We start from the raw sequence: 19,114 nt of genomic DNA, 5'->3' as shown, positions 1-19,114 counted from the left end.
TGTAAAAGGGAACTGGTCCTTGAAAGCCCAGAACCTAATCACAGAAAAGGAGCCAATAACAAGGTGAGACTTTTGTGAATCCCAAAGTGGTTAAGAGTTTCTCAAGGACTTTATATTCTATTGGAAGGATATATCACATACACATAAATACCTTTAATACTTTGATGAAAATATTTATCTATGTATATGGTATATATACCTCTTGTTTCAAGAATTGCTTTTAAAAAAAATTCTAAGCATCTACCACAGTGCCTTGCACACAGTAGGTATTTAAAATAAATGTTTGTTGAATTGAATTGGGTTAAGTTACCTCAGAGGTGTTCTCAACAGTTAGGTTTTATGATCCTATTATTCTAAGAAAGGGCTAAAAGGGATCTTTGAGGTTACTGGGATTTGAACCCAGGTCTTCTCATCATTCTGAATCCAGCACACTTCCCATTGTACCAGACTGACTCCCCTATGAGTCCAGGAGATTCCAGATCTTCATTTAATGTTGGGGCTGTGAGGCATACTGGAGTGAAGGAGAAGGAAGTCTCTCCTCTGGAGCACTTTCGGAAGAGAAGAGTAAGTTGTCATCCTGGCTTTCTAGTCTTCTTTCCTCTTCCCCCCACCACACAGGGAAGGCAGTGGATTCAAATGATCTTCAGAGAGCCTATACAACTCAAGGGAAAAAATCCCATAGGTCACTCTTCCAAATCAAGTACTTGCTGTGTGATGTCGGGCTTTTGGTTTTAATTCTTGGGAGTTTCTTCTATTCTCTCTCTACAGGAAACCTGGGAGCAGAGATCCAGAGAGACATGGCCAGATTCTTCAGAGGCTTGCCAACCTGGAAGGAAGATTTGAAGATTTCTTTTACCCTCTGGGGAAGGGGGAAAATGGAGTTGATTCTGGGTGGGCTGGACAAAGGAATGGTTTGATCTATGTACTGACTTAGAGTCATTAACAACAATGCCTTGTGAATAGAAAGTTGTAGAGGCAAAGGATGTTCACACATGCAATGGATAATCCAGAGCCAGCAACTGTGTGAGGTGGGTAATGAAAGTTCAATTTTACATGTGAATTAACTGAGGCTAAAAGAGATGAAGCCTAAGATCACCATTACTATACTGACAAACAGAGTCAGGATTTGAATTCAGGTTCTCAGATTCCTAGCTTGGAGCATTTTGTCCGTGGATCATCTATAAAGAAGAGATCATTAAAGCTATAGCAATGGATCAATTTGCCATGGATGAGAGTGAAGAGAGGGAACATGAAAGTCATTGCCTTAGGGAGTGCCTAGACCCAGGGAGCAAGAGGAAAACTAGAGACCACTGTTGCCCAAGTTAAGAAAAAAGTACTTGGGAAAGAAAAGGACTTCAACAGGAGTAAACTACTTAGAGGTCAATTAGGAGAAAAAGTTTGAATTTGGTGATGAAAAGGTCATTGTTGAGCTTGGATATAGTTGTTTTGTCAGTGTGGTAGTGGTGGAAGCTGTACTGCAAGGTAGGTTGAGGAGTGGGTGGTGAGGATATGGAGGCGACAAATGTACCTAGATCAAATGAGATAATAATTGTAAAGCACTTGGCCAATAGTGCTGTATAAATGTTAAATTATTGTTATTATCATTATTGTTATAACCATCATTATATATCATTATTCCAACCCCTACCTTCATCATTAGGGACTTCAACAGATATATTGCTGTCTCCTCAAAGGCCCTGGACCCCCCCCCTTTGAAATGAACTTCATGAAAGTAATTCCTTTCTGCTTAATTGTACCCAAAGATCTCTTTCTTTGTGTCAGTCATGTAATCATATTGTCACCTTTCACTTTTCCCTGGGTTGCTTGGGATCTTCAGTCCACACCTGGTCAAGAGAAATCCTTCCACCTCCATCAAGAAGCCCTGTCCTTATCCCTCAAAGTTCCCTCCCAGTGGAAATGTCCCAGGCTCCTCTCCCTCCTCCTCCACCAATCCCATTGTCTCGCCCTTAAGGGTTGAGCTGGAGCAGTAGCTACAGAATAGGAGGTGGATCAACTCCTCTCTTACCTCCCTCTTCCAGTAACCCTGTTCTGTGACTCTTTAGCTGGACTACTCTCCCCTGCAACTGCTTTGAGGGTATGGGTTGACAAAAGACTGAGGGGGACAAGTTGCTAGGAATATGGTCTTCAGACCAAAGCTGGGAGGAAACACCGCCATTCCCAGATATTAGTATCCAGGAAAACCCTCAGAGCCCCTGCTCTAGTTACAATTCTGGCTACTATTATCTGGCTTTCTTGCACAAGATGCCCAGTTTCCCCTATTTCTTATTCTCTGCTGCCCTCTTATGGTTCTCTTAAGTCATGACTGAGTCCTGCATTCTTTGTTAATTAAATAAATTGGCTATTAATGAGCCTACTATGTACTGTACAATACAATGTACAATACACTGGGCTCTGGGATCATAGTTTTGAAGACAGAAGTAACCTCAGAAATCACTTAGTCCAGCCCCTTCATTTTACATTTAAGAAAACTAAGACTCAGAGAGGTTTAGTAACTTGCCCAAGATCACACAGGAAACAGAATTAGAATTCAAATCCAGATCCTCTGATTCTAAATCCAGTATTTGGCTCCACTATATACTCCCACACAACTTCTGCTCCCTTCAGCATACTTCCCCAACTCTTGTCCTGAAGGAACAGAAAAATCAGAATCCCAGAACTCGGGAAATGGAGGAATGACTAGAGAGTTCTCCCTGTCCCCTATTCTCCTCCCTGCTCTGCCTTTAGCTCTGTCTCTAGCCTCTAGCTTTTACATCTGTCTCCACATTGGAGAATTATCCAGGTCCTGAAATTCCTTCTTACAGATGAATCCCAATAATTCTTCACTATAGGGCGTATGTAGTTTGGTTTTTGGAGTGGGCAAATGAGAATCTAGCCTTCTAAGTCCCATTTTGAATACAGAGAGTAGAGAGGAAGGAGGACTGAAATGACAATTAACTAAGTCAGTGAATAAACATTTATTAAGTACCATCTTTGTGCCAGGCACTATGGTAAGCTCTGAGGATACAAATATAGAAAAGAAAGCAGTCCCTGTCCTCAAAAAGCATACAATCTAATTGGGTAATTACCCTGTGCAGGGGGTATGATGGAGTCCAGTCTAAGGACTAGATTGAGGTTAGTCTACAGCATTAACTTCGTTCTACCCTTTAGGCCTCCTAGTTTCAGCAAACCTCATGTGTGCTCAGTTCCCTGGGGGATTTCCAGGAGCTGTAGTAACACTTGAGGTTAGCTTTCTATGAAAACATACATGTACATTTTCTACATTCCCTGACATTTTTCTTTATTGGGTTTTCTGTTTTCCAACTCCTGATGCCTGCAGCCTAGATCAAGCTGAGCCTCAGAGAGGCAAGCCCGGCTGGTCTCTGACTGTCCCTACTTCTGGGATTCCTTGGAAAGCCTGTTAGTAAAAGGAATTCCTATTAGGGACTAAGGATTCCTTTCCAGGTCGTGTTTTCCCATTTTTCTAGCTCTTGAATTTCAAGATTCAGCTCACTTAAAGCTCCCTTGTGTAAAACTATTTTGAAGATGTAGCTGCTGGTGGGATGAAAGTTTGAGATTTATATGAATGACTGTCCTGAAAGATTGGGACCGTCTAGGGGAATTGGCACAAGGATATAAAAGGATGGAGGAGTGATATATTAATGGGAAAATTTTACCCCTTTTCTGGGTCCTACAACTGAAGAACCAAGTTCATCCTAAGCCCCAGAAAGGTGTCCCTTTCCACATCACCCTCAAACTCTGTCTTGTTTCATGATTGAGCATGATAGATCAAAGTCAGACCCTAAGAAGGACTGCTCTTATTTCCCCCCATAATCATGAGGATTTAGGGCATGGTCTTGGAGGAATGATGGGTAAGAGGAAGAACACAGGAACGAAAGAACAGATGAGGGCATGGAGGCAAAGGGATGGACAAGATGATTACAGAGGAGCTGGGCCAAGGAGCATATGCCTGATTTGCAAAATGATTTTGGGCTTCTTAACGTTTTACTCACTGCCCTGGGGCAAAAGTGTGAATCTGGCTGAAGTGTGTGAAGGCGATGGAGAGGAAGCTCCAAAAGTTTTTACAGCAGCTTGTTAGTGTTCAGAGATTTTCAGATAAAAGGTGAAGTTCAGAGGCCAACTCATGGGCAGCCCAGCACGTGTCACTCCCATGGAAGGGCAGAACCAGCAGAGGGCTGAGGTGTTGAAAGGCAGGAATGTGTCAACGCCCCAGAGCAGAGATTCCAGGAGTCACGAGTCACACCCTGGCCCAGCTCCCCCTTCCGGTTCCTCTGGTCGACAGTTTGACGCCAACTTACATAAGGTTTCAGGCTGAACAGATAAGCTCATCAACTCCAATACTTAGCACAGTGCCTGGCACATAGTAGGTGCTTAATAAATGTTTGTCGATTGACTAGAGAAAGGGGTAAAGAAGACTTGGGGTCTCTGAGATCCCCTTCTCACCTACATGTTCCATTTTGAACCTCTATCCCCCTTCCTCAGCCTTATCCACAAAGAAGGGGAGAAACAAAACAAAACCTCACAACTAAGTCCTCTATTCAAAGCATTTGTATAGAAAGCCTCTGAGTCAGGAAAATTTAGGTTCAAGTTCTGCCTCTGAAACATACTGGCTATGTGACCTTGGCAATCAATTAACTGAACACATTATCTTTGTCTGCAAACCCTCCCCTCTTCCTAACTTCCTTATTACCGTAGAGGGTACCACCGTCCTCCCAGTCACTCAGTCAAATCCTGACATTTCTACTTTGCCAACAAACTCTCACACACACTCCTTTCTGTTCTCTGATACTGCTACGACTTTGGTATAGGCCCTCATTTCCTTGTGCCTGGACTATCATAATGGCCCACTGGTTGGTCACCCTACCTCAGGTCTTTCTCTTCTTCAGTTCATTCTCCATTCAGCTATGAAACTGATCTTTCCCATAGCACAAGTCTGACCATGTCACCCCTTATTCATTCAAGTCCAGTGATTCCCTATTACCTCTAAGATCAAATATAAAATCTTTTGCTTGGATTTTAAAGCCTTTTGACTCTATCTTACTTTCCCAGTGTTTTACTATTATACACCAAATTCAGGGTATTTTTACTAGCTGTCCTCTGTGGACACTATGCCTTCTCATCTTTGTCCCCTGGCTTCCCTGGCTTCCTTCGAGTCTCGACTAAAGTACGGCTTCTGCAGGAAGTCTTTCCTAGTCCTCCCTAAGCTTACTGCCTTCTCTCAGAGACTACCTTCAATTTAGTCTGAATATACTTGCTTGTTGCTTTTCCCATAGACTCTGAGTTCTTTCAGAGCATGGACTGTTCTTTGCTTTTCTACGTGTTCCCCTCCCCCCCACTGAGCATAGTGCCTGGTACATAGTAGGCGCTTAATAAATGCTTGTTGACTTAAATGAAAGGGTTGGACTAGATGATCTCTGTGGTCTCTTCCAGTCTTAGTTGTGTGATTCTTTTAAAACTTCAAATTATTCCTCATTCCTTTCCCCGCAAAGGGCTGCATTGTAGAACAAAAGATTAAACTAAGATTGTTAGGTTTTCCAACAATGGAGAGGGTTAGGATGGGTAGATGTTCCTACTCTCTCTTTCCTTCCCTTTGCAAACTCAACATTAATTCCCAATATCCATAGAACTATATATTGATAGAGCTAAAAGAGATCTTTGGAAATCATCTGATCCAGCCTCCTTTTTTTTTTTTTTTTTTTTGCAAGAGAGTAAACCAAAACCCAGAGAGTGAGTAAATGACTTGTCCAAAGTCACACAGCTAGCTAGTGCCATAGCCAAGGCTAGGCTCGCAAGTCTCTTCATTCCTAGTTGTTTTTTTTTAAACAATATAGTTACTCCTTAGCTTCCTCATCTAATCCTCTCTCTACTCCCCCAAAAAATGGAAGATAGGGGAGAAGCAATGGCAAAGAAGGATTAGAAGGAAGAGACAAACAAGCGTCAGAAGGGAACTAAGGAAGGAGAGAGGAAGGGCACAGAGAGGGTCTGGAGACAGAGGGTGGAGTTGTCAGAGAGAAGGGAAACAAGACCCTAGGATGGAGGGGAGAGTTGGAAGTGCAAATGATCAAGAGAAGAGAGGCGGCTTTCAAGAAGAGTTGGAAGTTGAGGAACTAGGAGAAATGATAGAATTTCTTGGCTCTCTAAAAGGGGAAAATAAGTTATCTTTTTCAAGGGGGTTTCAATACACTCCATGAACATTCCAGTACACACCTCTCTTTCACTCCCACTCTCCACCCTGAAACTCAAGGTGGGACAGAACTCTCCCCATTTCAAAAGTTCTGCTTCAAGAGATTCTTTGGTACCCTGTCCTCTGGTCCTGGCCTTAAATGAAATCCATTGAAGTCCTTGATACAGATCTGTACCTTCCTCCTCCACAACACTCCCAAATATGGAAACCCATGTGCTAGGATTTCCTTGACAACTAACTACCCCTGAAGTGGAATGATTATAAAAGGAAGACAATAGAAATATCTCATATATAGATAGTACACTAATGTTTACAAAGTACATTCCCCACAAAACCCCTGTGAATAAGTCAGTAAAGTAGTATTAGCCCTCACTTTGCTGAGACATAGAGAGGCTAAGTAAACAGTTTGTCCAGGGTCACCCAGCTAGTAATATCAAAGACTGGAAGGCAGGTTGCAGGTCAATATTCTTTATCTGGCCTCCTAAACTGCTTTCCTTCCTCAAATGTTCCTATTTCCCCCGCATCTCGCCCCACTCTCTCTTTTTTTTTATTCCTACCACACTGTACTTTGTATTCTATTTAGTTGTGTACATGCCATATACTCATATTCCCATATTACATTGTAAGCCCCTTAAGAGCAGGAAGAATTTCATTTTCATCTTTATCTTCTCCCCAGAAACTAGTACAGTGCCTTGCACATAGTAGGCACTTAATAGTGTTTGTTGAATACTGAATACTTGGTTCAACTCAACTGACTGAGAAGTCCCTAGGATCCTGGAGATGTGTCTACATTGGTGAGGTTGTGCTGGGGCTTCCGGAAAGGTCAAGGTTTACCTTTAGGGCTGAGCTCAGGCTATAATTTTTCCTCAGCTTCAATCTCCTACTATACCTCAGAGTCCCTTGGGGAAGAAATTTAGGAGTTTGTTTTCCTGGTAGACTATATTTATGTTTGTCTTCTTCATCTTTTATTGTTGTTTCAACAGTGACTCTCATCCATGCCCCTTTAGGTACCCTGGAGGATACCTATTATCCTCCAATTTTTATTTGTTTTGGGATACTAAATAGGCTCTGCTCCTTGGATGAGTGGGGCCAGACAGGTTGGGCTCCCTGAACCCTAAGGGCCTCATTGTCCTGGGGTGCCTACCACTCCAGGCTGTGACATCACTCTTGTCTCCAGTTTCTGGGATTCAGTGACTCATTTCAGAATGTCAACAGGATGTTTGGAGAGTTAAGGTATGTTTTCCAGAGATGTGGAGCTGTCTCTGCTTACTCTTCTCATCATTCAATTTTTCTTTAAAGTTATTTGTCTCGAACTCCCTTTGCTTCCTTCACCCCTACTTCTTCTATTCAGCCTTCATTATCCTCCCCCATTTTATTTTAATCCCATTGCTTTCTAAAGACTTTATTGTCTCTATTCAACATGCTTTCACTCTATTCTCAGCTCCATTGAACTCTCTTAAAAATCTGTCCTTGGTTTCTAGTTTCTTTTGGCAATTAGGGTTAAGTGACTTGCCCAGCGTCACACAGCTAGTAAGTGTCAAGTGTTTGGTCTGAGGCCAGATTTGAACTCAGGTCCTCCTGACTTCAGGGCTGGTGCTCTATCCGCTGTGCCACCTAGCTGCCTGGTTTCTAGTTTTTTTGCAGCTTTCTCTCACTTCTATTTAGCTCCTTGAAACTCCCCACAATTTGCTAAAAGCCAAAAGCAGCTGTTAACCTCTTAAATTGCCTCACGATAATTTCATCCTTCAAAAAGTGGAGGTACCAACAAGAGGAAAATCTATTCAGATTCTCACTAACAGGAAGGAACTGGTTCTTGGGGATGGAAATGATGGAAATTTGGGAGGGAAGTGACCATTCCTTCCTAGAATTTGTGGAGAGGAAAATTGGGCACATTCTGACATACACCCAGATTTGAAAAGAACAGATTTCAAAGAATTCAGAGAAAGAATAGATAGGATGTAATGAACTAAAATTCTATAGGAGAAGTCAGCAAAGGAGGGATAGGAAAATTTCAAGAATGAAATTCTGAAGGCACAAAAGAAAACAATTCCATTGAGGAGAAAAAAATGGAATTTGTCTGAAGAGACCAATCTGGATACACAGAAAATTCTCTAACCAATTAGGATTTTACTTTTAAAAATTCATTTTTATATGCATTTATAATCTTTGCCTTAATTTCCTCATCTTTAAAATGAGGAGTTGAACTAGATGATTTCTAAGGGCCATTATAGGTTCATGATTCTGTAAGTCTGCTATCACCTCACTCCTCTTTTTCACAAATTTGGTGCAAGTCTCTGCCTTCTTCCGAGTCCTTCTTCAATATCTGTGACTACTTTGTATTCTCCCTTTTCCTCCACTGAGTGTCCTAGTCACTTTCTGTGCAGACTTAGAAATTGCTTTCCAGAATGGTTGGAACATTTCCCAGCTCCACCAGCAGTGTATTAATGTGCCCATCCTGACATTATTTTTATAGAATTGTGCCATACTCTTATATTAATCCTGTTACCCACCCTTGCTTTTGTACACTTTTAAAAGTCTAATTTGGTTTTGAAAGCCTTTATGACTCTGATCAATTCAGTGATTAAACCATGACTCCAGAATACTGAAGACAAAATACTTCCTTAGGGTGGACTCCCTTCCTACCAGAAAGGTGATGAACTTAAAATAGGAAAGTTTGTATTGCTGGACTATATATATCGGGGGTTTTTTTTTGAGGCAATTGATGTTAAGTGACTTGCCCGGTAATATATATTGTGTTCTATTCGTTGTTTTTGTTGTTGTTGTTCATTGTGTATATGGCTAGAAGTTGGGGGGGAAGGAAGAAGGGGTTTGCAATTCCCTCACATTCATTACTTCCTCACAACCTTCCTCAAAAGTTTTGGTGGCTACTTTATTCTTCATCACCTCCAACTACACTCTGATGGATCCTCCCTATACATGCTCCATATGCCTTAGACCTGAGGAGAGGAGCTAGATCAGGGGAGGGGTGTGAATGCCTCTCCCACAGCCTCAGTTTCAATGATGCTCACTAAGGTGCTTAGAGATCATTAGATAAAAAGGTAAGAGATGCCACACTCTGGGTGGGGAGAGTCTTGGTTCAGAGGAGCCATAAACTCCATGGCACTACTCAGATGTCTCTGTTGCCCTCTTCAGAGATGCAGGGCAGGGTAGGGTAGGGGTGTGTGGCAAAGAGGAACTGGAAGTACTATGTGGCTCCAGAGGATGCTGGAGGGAGAGGCTGCCAGGACTAATTGCCAAGCTGAGTGCCAGCAGCATGCCATTGATATTTGAGTGACAAGTCACCAGAGGAGAGGAAGGAAGCCAGGAAGGGAAGGAGGGGCAGATCAGTCCCTAAGAGAGTTGCGATTATGTGATACCACTATGCCCTTCCTTAGATGCTCTCTGGGTGTTCCACTCATCACTTAATTTGTGGCTCACTTTCTGTCTCTCATGATCATTCTTGACGACTCTATCTTTCTAAGCCTTTTTGTCTTTATCTTTCCCTCTCTGCTTCTTCTCTCTTTTCCCATCATTCCATGTTTCTTCCTTTGCTTTTATCTGCTTTCTAGTCTACATCTTTCTCTATCTGAGCTGTCGGTCAGTCAATGAACGTTCACAATGTCTATTATGTGCTGGAACTCTGCTGAGTGCTGACACAAAGGAAGAAGAACACAGTCTGTTTTCAGGGGTTTACAGTCTAAAGAGGGAGACAACGTGCAAATAACTATGTACAAATAAGCCATTTATGGGACAAATTGGAAATAATCACCAGAAGGAAGGCACTAGAATGAAAGGCTTCCTGTAGAAGGTGGGATTTTAGCTGGGCCTTGAAGGAAGCCAGGAAAGCTAAGAAGTAGAGATGAGAAAGGAGAGCACTATGACAGAAAGACTGGCTCACTGACCCCAGTTTGGCTGAGGCTCAATGACTCTCTGTCTCCCACACTTTGTTTTACTTTCTCATTCTTCCTCTATATTTTTTACAGTTAAAGCGTAAAGGTGAAAGAAAGAGGCAAGTAGCCACTCAGCCTAGGCTCCATGGGGAAGCTAGGTGGTACAGTGGATAGTGCATTGGACATGAAGAGATGAAGACCTGAGCTCAAATTTGACCTCAAACACCTACTAGCTATGACCCTGGGCAAGTCACTTAATTTCTCTCAGCCTCAGTTTTCTTATCTGTAAAATGGGGATAATAATAGCACCAGGATTGTTGTGAGGATAAAATGAGATAATAATTGTAAAATGCTTGGCACACTGCCTGGCACATAGTAAGTGCTATATAAATGTCAGTTATTATTATCATGATTGTTATTATTGTTATTAAAATTGTGCTTTGGAAATCGTAAAGCACTGTAAAAAAGCTAACTATTATTAGAATACTGGGTTTGGTCATAAGCTTTGTAGGTTCAGAAACTTGATTTTATCATTCCACTAAATGTGTTTTATGTGGACTATGGGGATGAATTCATTATATCCACACAAGATTTACTGCCAAACAGGAATGACAATGTATTTACTTACACTGAGCAGTATAAGTGCTAAGTGGACAGAATATTCTTATTATAGAGAGACAGAGGCAATATTGCATAGTATAGGTTCTGAAAGATACTGCATGACTTTCCTTGTGTGACCCAGGGAAAGTCATTTAACCTCTTAGTGCCTGTAAGCAACTCTCTTCAAAGAAGTTGCCTACCTTCATTGGCAGAGGGATTTTCTTCATCTGGGAATTCCCTGTATCAATGAAATGAGAAGTCCAGTCCCTGTTCTCCAAAGCACATTCTTTTTGCACTGAGGAACCAGTCCACTATTAGAAGGTGGTTTGATGAGCTTAGAGTCAGAACAAAATGATTATAGGATTAAAATCTGAATAACAGTATATTATATTTGGAAGAGATCTTAAATCATTTAGTTGAATCTCTTCATTTGATAAAAACAGAGGCCCAAAGAAGTCAATGACTAACCCAACATCATAAATGTAAGTAGCAGGGGTGGGATTTGAACCCATGTCTTTACACTCCAAATTCAGATCTCTTTCTTCTACACCATGAGCCAGATGATCTGACTCCATAATGCCATCAGATCAAAAAATGTATCATTGACATCTGGTGGGATGAAACCTCTGACTAGAATATGGCTATGGATGAGCATACCTAATTCAAAAGAAACAGGATAAGCAAAAGGAGCATATTAGTGGAATAGTATTGTATATTAAAAAAAAAAAATTCTCAGAGGAAGAAGTTCAGGAGCTAGCAGGGGGAAGCATTGTGGAGATCAATGAGAGAAGAAACAGAAGGATTTTGTCATTGTAGTGTACTATAGACCACTTGAACAGAAAGAGGAACCAGGTGGGGAGTTCAGGAAATACAACACAAGCCTAACACAGAGGGATTTTATAGTAATAATGTTTAATCATATGGAAATTTTCTGGAACTTTCTCTACCAAAAGTAGAGTAGCTAATAAGCTTCTTGATTTGTCTTAATGACAATTCGGTTCTTTAAAAGATGGAGAAACCAATGAGGGAAATTGAATTCTGGATCTGCTGCTCAACAGCAGGAAGAAATGGTTGCTAGGAAACCTTAGCAGAAGTGATGATTTCCTCCTAGAGCTTGAGATAGTAATGACCAGGAAAATCATAGGCTGACATGTCCTCAAGGTTTAGAGAGAACAAATTTCAAAGGTTTCAGAGGAAGGATAGACAGGATCCATAGACAAAAGTTCTATAGAGAAAGTCAGTTGAGTAAGGATTGGAAATCCTCAAAAATGAAATTCTGAATATACAAAGGAAAACAATTCCAAAGGGGAGAAAAAATAGAATTGTCTTAAAAGACAATTGAGACAATAAGACACAATCCTCATTGGTATGGGGATGGAACTAACCAACCAATTTAGACTTCTTAAAAGATACATACAAAAAATGAACACAAGAACAGAGTTTGACTATAAGAGCATGGCACAGTCATACCATAATGAAAGGCAAAGCTCAGATTGAGCTAAGCTAAGGACAATGAAAAGCGCTTAGTCAGTTTTTTTTTTTTTTTTTTAAGTTAAATTGGTGAAAAGAGGAAGATTAAAGAAAGGATAGGATCTTTGCTTGAAGTGGATGGGATTATGATAACTGATAGAAGGCAAATCTGGCTCCTTGCATAGAACTTTGGACTTAGAGTCAGGAAGACCTGAATTTCAATCCTACCTCTGATCCTTAGTAGCTGTGTGACCCTGGACAATTCACTTAACCACTCTCAGCCTCAATTTTCCTTATTCTGTAGGATGCGGATAATAATAGCATCTACCTCACAGGATTGTTGTAAGGATCAAGTGTGATAACATATGTGAAATGTTTTATAAATCTTGAAGCAGTAAATAAATGCTAGACATGACTACTTTGCTTCTGTTTTCTCTGCCAAGGAGAATGACTTTTGCATTGTAAATAACAAGAAAGAAAGGCTAGTGGGGAGTTTATATTCAGTTTACATAAGAAGATTATAAGAAAATAACTATTTAGTGACATTGGTGAATTCAAGTCACTAGGCCTAGGTGAACTACATCCTTCTTTCTGAAACAAACAGTGGAACTGACCTAGCGTTGAGTCCCTGCCACCCTCCCCCCATCACTTTCCAGCATTCTTATACCTTACTCGCCCATGTATGCTTTTCAATTCAGTGACAAAAGCCTCCTGGCTGTTCCATGGACCAGACACTCCATCTCCTCTCTCTGGGCATTTTCTCTGACTGTCCCCCATGCCTGGAACGTTCTCCCTCCTTTGCTTCAACTGCTGACCTCCCTGCCTTCCTTTAAGTCCCAACTAAAAATCTCACCTTCTACAGGAAGCCTTCCTCAACTGCTCTTGATTCCAGTGTCTTCCTTCTGTTAATTACTTCCCATTTATCCTGTATATAGCTTGCTGTGTGTATATTTGTTTGCATGTTGTCTCTCCCATTAGATTGCAAACCCATTGAGGGCAGGGGCTGTTTTTTGCTTCTTTGTTTATCCCCCAGAGTTTAGCACAGTGTCTGGCATGTAGTAGATGCTAAATAAATGTTTATTGATTGATTCCTGAGCTGTTGTCAGTGATATTTGAAAGATTTTGGAGAATGAGAGAGGTACAGCTGGACTAAAAAGGGCAGATGTCCTAGTTTTCAAAAAAGGGAAGAGAATAGTCTCCAAATTACAGGCTAGTGAGCTCAATTTAAATTCTTGGGAGAACTTTAGAACAGATTATTAAATAGAACTTCTAGGAAAGGAAGTGGGGATTAACAATGAGCCACCTTAGTTTCATTAAGAACAAGGTATGTTAGACTAATCTCAATTTCCCTTTGTAACAGGATTACTAAAGGAATAGATCAGAGGTATACTGTGGACATAGTTTATTTAGACATTAGCAAAGCATTAGATAAAGTATCTTATACTATTCTTGTGGAAGAGATGACATGATATGGACTTGGTGATAATACGAGAACAATTAAATGGATGCAGATCTAGTTGAAGGCCCAAGTAGGATGATTAGTTAATAGTTTCATGTCAGCTTGATAAAAGATCTCTTCAGCGACTTGAACAAAGGCATAGATATGAATGCTTAGCAAATTTTTAGATGACTAACCCAAAACTGGGAGGAGCCAGGAACATTCTAGATGTCTTACATTTGGATTCAAATCATTATCACAAGTTCAAAATGGGAGAGTCATGGTTAAACTGAAGTTTTCTGAGAAAAGATCTGGTTTTTTTTTTGTTTTTGTTTTTTTTTTTAAAGCAGATTGCAAGCTCAATATGAGACAGCCAAAAAAAGCTATTGGAATCTTGGGATGTATTAAGAGAAGTCTGGTGTCCAGGAATGGAGAGGCAACATTTCTACTGTCCTTTGTCCTCATCAGACCACATCTGAAATATTGTGTTCATTTCAGGGTGTCACAGTTTAGGAAAGACATGGATAAACTTGTCCAGAATGGGGGGCAACCAGGATGGTGAAGAGTTTTGAGTCTGTGTCCTATGAGGTCTTCTTGAAGAAGCTTGGGATATTTAACTTGGAAAAGATAAGATGAAGGTAGAACATGATTCAAATATTTGAAGGGCTGTTGTGTGGAAGAGGGATTAGGCTTACATTTGGTCAGAGAGGACATTATTGAACATCTAGGAAAGGAAGTGGGGATTAACAATGAGCCACCTTAGCTTCATTAAGAACAAGGTATGTTAGACTAATCTCAATTTCCCTTTTGTATCAAGATTACTAAAGGAATAGATCAGAGGTATACTGTGGACATGGTTTATTTAGACGTTCTATCCCTCTCTCCTGTTTTCCCACCCAGAGCAGACATGCAACTCTTTGCTTCAGTGTCTTCCTAGAGATCTATTTTACAGGTAAGGAAACTGAGGCCCCGAGCAGAAAAGTGACTTGCAAAAGATCACACAAGGAATAAATAGAAAAGTCAAGCTTTGAACCTATATCCCATGACACCAAATATAAGACCCTTTCCGCTAATAATAACAGCTGACACTTATATAGTACTTTATAGCTTACCGAATACTTTATAAACATTATCTCACTTGCTCCTACACTTAAGCTTGCTGTCTCCAAGCTGCTCAGGACATAATATCCATATATATCTAGCTTTGTATCACTTTCCGGCTCTCTCTTTTCTTGGTGTGATTTGACATCTTTCTATATTGCTGCTTTGCTTTCAGTTTTTCCCCTCAAGTCTATATTAGCCTAATGTGGAAATGTGTTTTGCATGACTTCATATGTATAATGGATATTGTTATCTTTTGACTTCTCAGTGAGTAAGGGAGAAGGTAGAAGGAGGGAGAGAATTAAGAACTGAAAATAAAAATTTAAAAAAAAGGTGTTTTTGTTTTTGTTTTTGTTTTTAAATCTATTAGCCCTAAGGGACAATCAGAAGGACAAAATAGACAGGGACAAGGAGCTGAGAGACACAGAGACCAGAAACCAAAGGACAGACAGAAACAGAAACTCTTTCCAAAGATAAAATAGTTTCTTGCATTCAGTGATCACTCAGTTCCAAGTAAGTTAAAGCAAAGGGAGCAGGTTGATCGACTTTCTCAATGCATTGTTTCACCTTTGTTCCACTATGCAGGGAGGGGTTTGGCAAAAGCTGTACAGGAGATAAATGGGGTCCCTATAAAAGAAAAGGCAGAATCATAGGATCATAGAATTAGAGCTTATTGATAGAGGGGATTGCAGAGCTGAATTAATCCAATCTCTTCACTTTACCAATGGGCAAATGAAGCCCAGATAAGTTACGGGATTCATCCAAAATCACACAGATTCAGAACTCGAACACAGATCTGTTCTTTCCACTGCACCCTGCTGCAGATAAGAAATAGGAAGGGAACGTGACTCTGTGAGGGATGAAATGTAGCCAGGAAGGTCAGGAAGTATAAATTGAGCAGGAAGTCAGATCACCTTACCCTTTTCATCTTCTGCATTTCACCTTGAATTCTGTAAGCTACTTGAAAGCAGAGATGGTATCGCACTTCTCTGTATCCACTACAGAGATTAGTTCAAAGTATTTTGAGATAGGTAATAGACTAATCAACAATTTTTTTGTTTTGTTTTGTTTTTTGGTAAGGCAATCTGGGTTAAGTGACTTGCCCAGGGTCACACAGCTAGTGTCAAGTGTCTGAGGCCAGATTTGAACTCAGGTCCTCCTGACTCCAGGGCTGGTGCTCCACCTACCTAGCTACCCCTCTAATCAACAATTTTTGTTTTTGTTTTTGTTTGGTTTTTTTTTTTTTAGTGAGGCAATTGGGGTTAAGTGACTTGCCCAGAGTCACACAGCTAGGAAGTATTATGTGTCTGAGGCCGGATTTGAACTCAGGTCCTCCTGACTCCAGGGCCAGTGCTCTATCCACTTAGCCACCTAGCTGCCCCTCTAATCAACAATTTTTTAATTGAGTTGAATTAATTTTGAATTTAAAGGTTTCTTTTATGTCAGTTACTAAGCTCTTGCATTTAGTGTGGTCATTAAATGGACAAGGACATGTCAATTAAGAATTAGTTCTGTAACCTCAAAAGGGTCTTAGATGGGGTGTTCCTTAAGCATATGAAGGGGGGAGATGGCAATAGTTATCAAAGACAATGGGGAGCAGAAGAAGGCCAGCTGTTCCTTACCTTTGCCTCTAAGCATCCCTGGCTTCCCTCAAAACTCAGCTCCAACACCACCTTCTTCCTGAGGCTTTTCTTTTCCTTTTTTTTTTCTTGGAGAGGCAATTGGGATTAAGTGACTTGCCCAGAGTCACACAACCAGTAAGTGTTATGTGTCTGAGGTCGGATTTGAAATCAGGTCCTCCTGACTCCAGGGCCGGTGTTCTATCCATTACACCACCTAGCTGCCCCACGTGAGGCTTTTCTTGTTCCCCCAGAGTGGAAGAAGGAAGGAAAGGAGGGAAGGAGGGAGGGAAGATTTATTGAGAATCTACTATGTGCCAGGCACTATGCTAAACACTTTACAAATAACTCATCTAATACTCACAACAACCCTGGGAGATAGGTACTATTATAATCCCCATTTTACAGTTAAGGAAACTGAGGCAGACAAAAGTTAAGTGACTGGTTTAGGGTCAGATGACTGGTAAATGTTTGAAGCTGGATTTGTCATGTTTTCCTGACTCCAGGCCCAGTCCACTGTGCCATCTATCTGCCTATTTAGGCTACTTTAAGACTATTTTCCGTGTACTCTGGGTGAATCTTGTATATGTCATGTGTGTATGTGCATATATAATATATACATATGTGTATATATAAACACATAAGATATGACATATACATATGATATGTGTATATATACACCTATACTTATGACATATACAAGATATATGTGTGTACATATTTTTCTTCATATCCTCACAGTTGAGGACAGTGCCTGACACATAGTAATTGATTAACAAATGCTTGTTGATTGACTGACTGGAAGAAGGAAAGGGTCATGGCCTCAGTGGCATAGGGAAGATTAGAGAGTGATGTTAGGTTAAAGTGCAGGAACTTTTGAAAGAAGATGGGAAATTTTCCAATGAGGATAAGGAGGAATTGGAAGGAAGGAGGGTCACTGGGAAGGATTGGAAAGGAGAGTGTTAAAGAAATTGTATCCACTGAGGAGGGGTTCAAAGGAGAGGGATTGGGAAAATGAATGGAGGTACTGAGAAGAATTTTAAGGAGAAGCAGGGTGAGACTGATTTGGACATAGGAGTCGAATTTGGTCCTGGTTCTACCACTTACTATTTGTGTGAACATGGGCAAAGTTCTTTATTAATTTGGCCTTCATTTTCCTCATGTGAAATCACAAGGCTTGTTCCTTACCTAATGAGATTGTTTTAATGAATATGCTTTGTAAAACCCAATGTGGTTTAGAAATCCATTACCCTTATTAAGGGAGAAGGAAGGGAAAGAGAAAATAGTCATCATCAGTCATCAGAGGAATTTGGCCTACTTCCTTACATTCATATGCTTATAGATCAAGAACTAGAGATGACTTCAGAGCCTATTTGGTCCAATTCTTTTGTTTTACAGATGAAGAAACTGAGGCCCAGGGAGGTTAAATGATTTTCCCAAGGTCACTGGAGTAGTAAGGTGGGATTTGAAGCCTGATCCTTGGACCCTGAAATTCTGTTTTTTCTATTGCATTATGAAGATTTTATTCTCTGGGCTTTTTTCCCCTGCCTTTGCCCCAGTAGCCCTAAATTTGTAAACCAGGGTTTTTCTCTTCTTGCCCATCACACCTCATCCCTCTCTTCCTTGACATTGTAGGTCCACTTCATTTTCTTCAGACAGCCTTCTTGAAAAACCTTGCTCTCTCTCTGTGTCACTTAGTGCACCTACATACTTTGGTCATCATAGATTTCAGATGATGACATATACGTATACTTTGTTGCTCTTGTCAGGATACTTGAGAACGAGGACAATGACTGTCCTGTAATCAGACTCTTAAATGCCTACCTATACCTCTTTGTAGGCTCAATAAAACCTGTTGACTGGTTTGAAAGAGCAAGGAAGATGGCACAGAAATGATTGACATTAAGAGATTGTGAAGGGAGTGGCATCAGGTGGAAAGGTGGGAAGGTGAGGAGGTCGAGGAAAAAGCAACCACATTTAGGAGAGATTTGAAAGGGAAGAAGGATTAGAAGGCAGAGGCATTAGAAGGGGAGGGTGATTTCTCTTTGCTTGGTTACTCAACTACATCATGGCTAGTTCTTAGGACTTCAGTTCTCTCATTTCACAGAAGCACAGAGTGTTAGATTTGGAAGGGATCTTAGATTAGTCCTTTTGAGCTGTCTTCATTTGCAGAGGAGGAGATTGGGGCCCAGAGAGGAGAGGAAACATGCCCAATGTTTCACATTTAATGGCAGAGTTGAGAACCTAGGTCTTTCAACTCCCAGCCTCAAACTCTTTCCACCATGCTGAAATCCTTCTTTAGTTTTAGCTACCCTTGTAGCAAAATCCACAGAGGATTGTGGATGAAAGGTGCCTTTCAAGTGGACAACTATTCTATATTTAAAAAAAAAATACTCTTTCCAGAAATATTCTTCCTAGCTTCCCTTTCCTAAAAACAAAGTGGTGGGTTATTAGAAAAGGATCTCTCTATTCACATATTAGGGCGTTTCCTAGAACAGGGGTTTTCTAAACATCTGGGAGATTAGGGAGTTATCACAAGGGGTTATCTCATTAAATAAGCAAACATACCCTGTATAGACTTAATTAAATAATCTGTATGATACACACAATTACAGTTTTTCAAATGTATGCTAATGCCATTGGTATTGATAAAATACAAATTCATTTGAAAGTGGAAAAAAAAGAATTGGAGGGTAGAAGGAATCAGTTGATACTGAAGAGGAGATGGTTGGCAGAGGCAGGAACTAGACTCCATGAATTAGAGCAAGGAAAGTAAGATCAATCCCAAAAGACC

This window comes from Vombatus ursinus, unplaced genomic scaffold (assembly GCF_900497805.2).
Source record: "Vombatus ursinus unplaced genomic scaffold, bare-nosed wombat genome assembly UNPS02014811.1, whole genome shotgun sequence".
NCBI lineage: Eukaryota > Metazoa > Chordata > Mammalia > Diprotodontia > Vombatidae > Vombatus > Vombatus ursinus.
Note: the sequence above shows the minus strand (reverse complement) of the source record.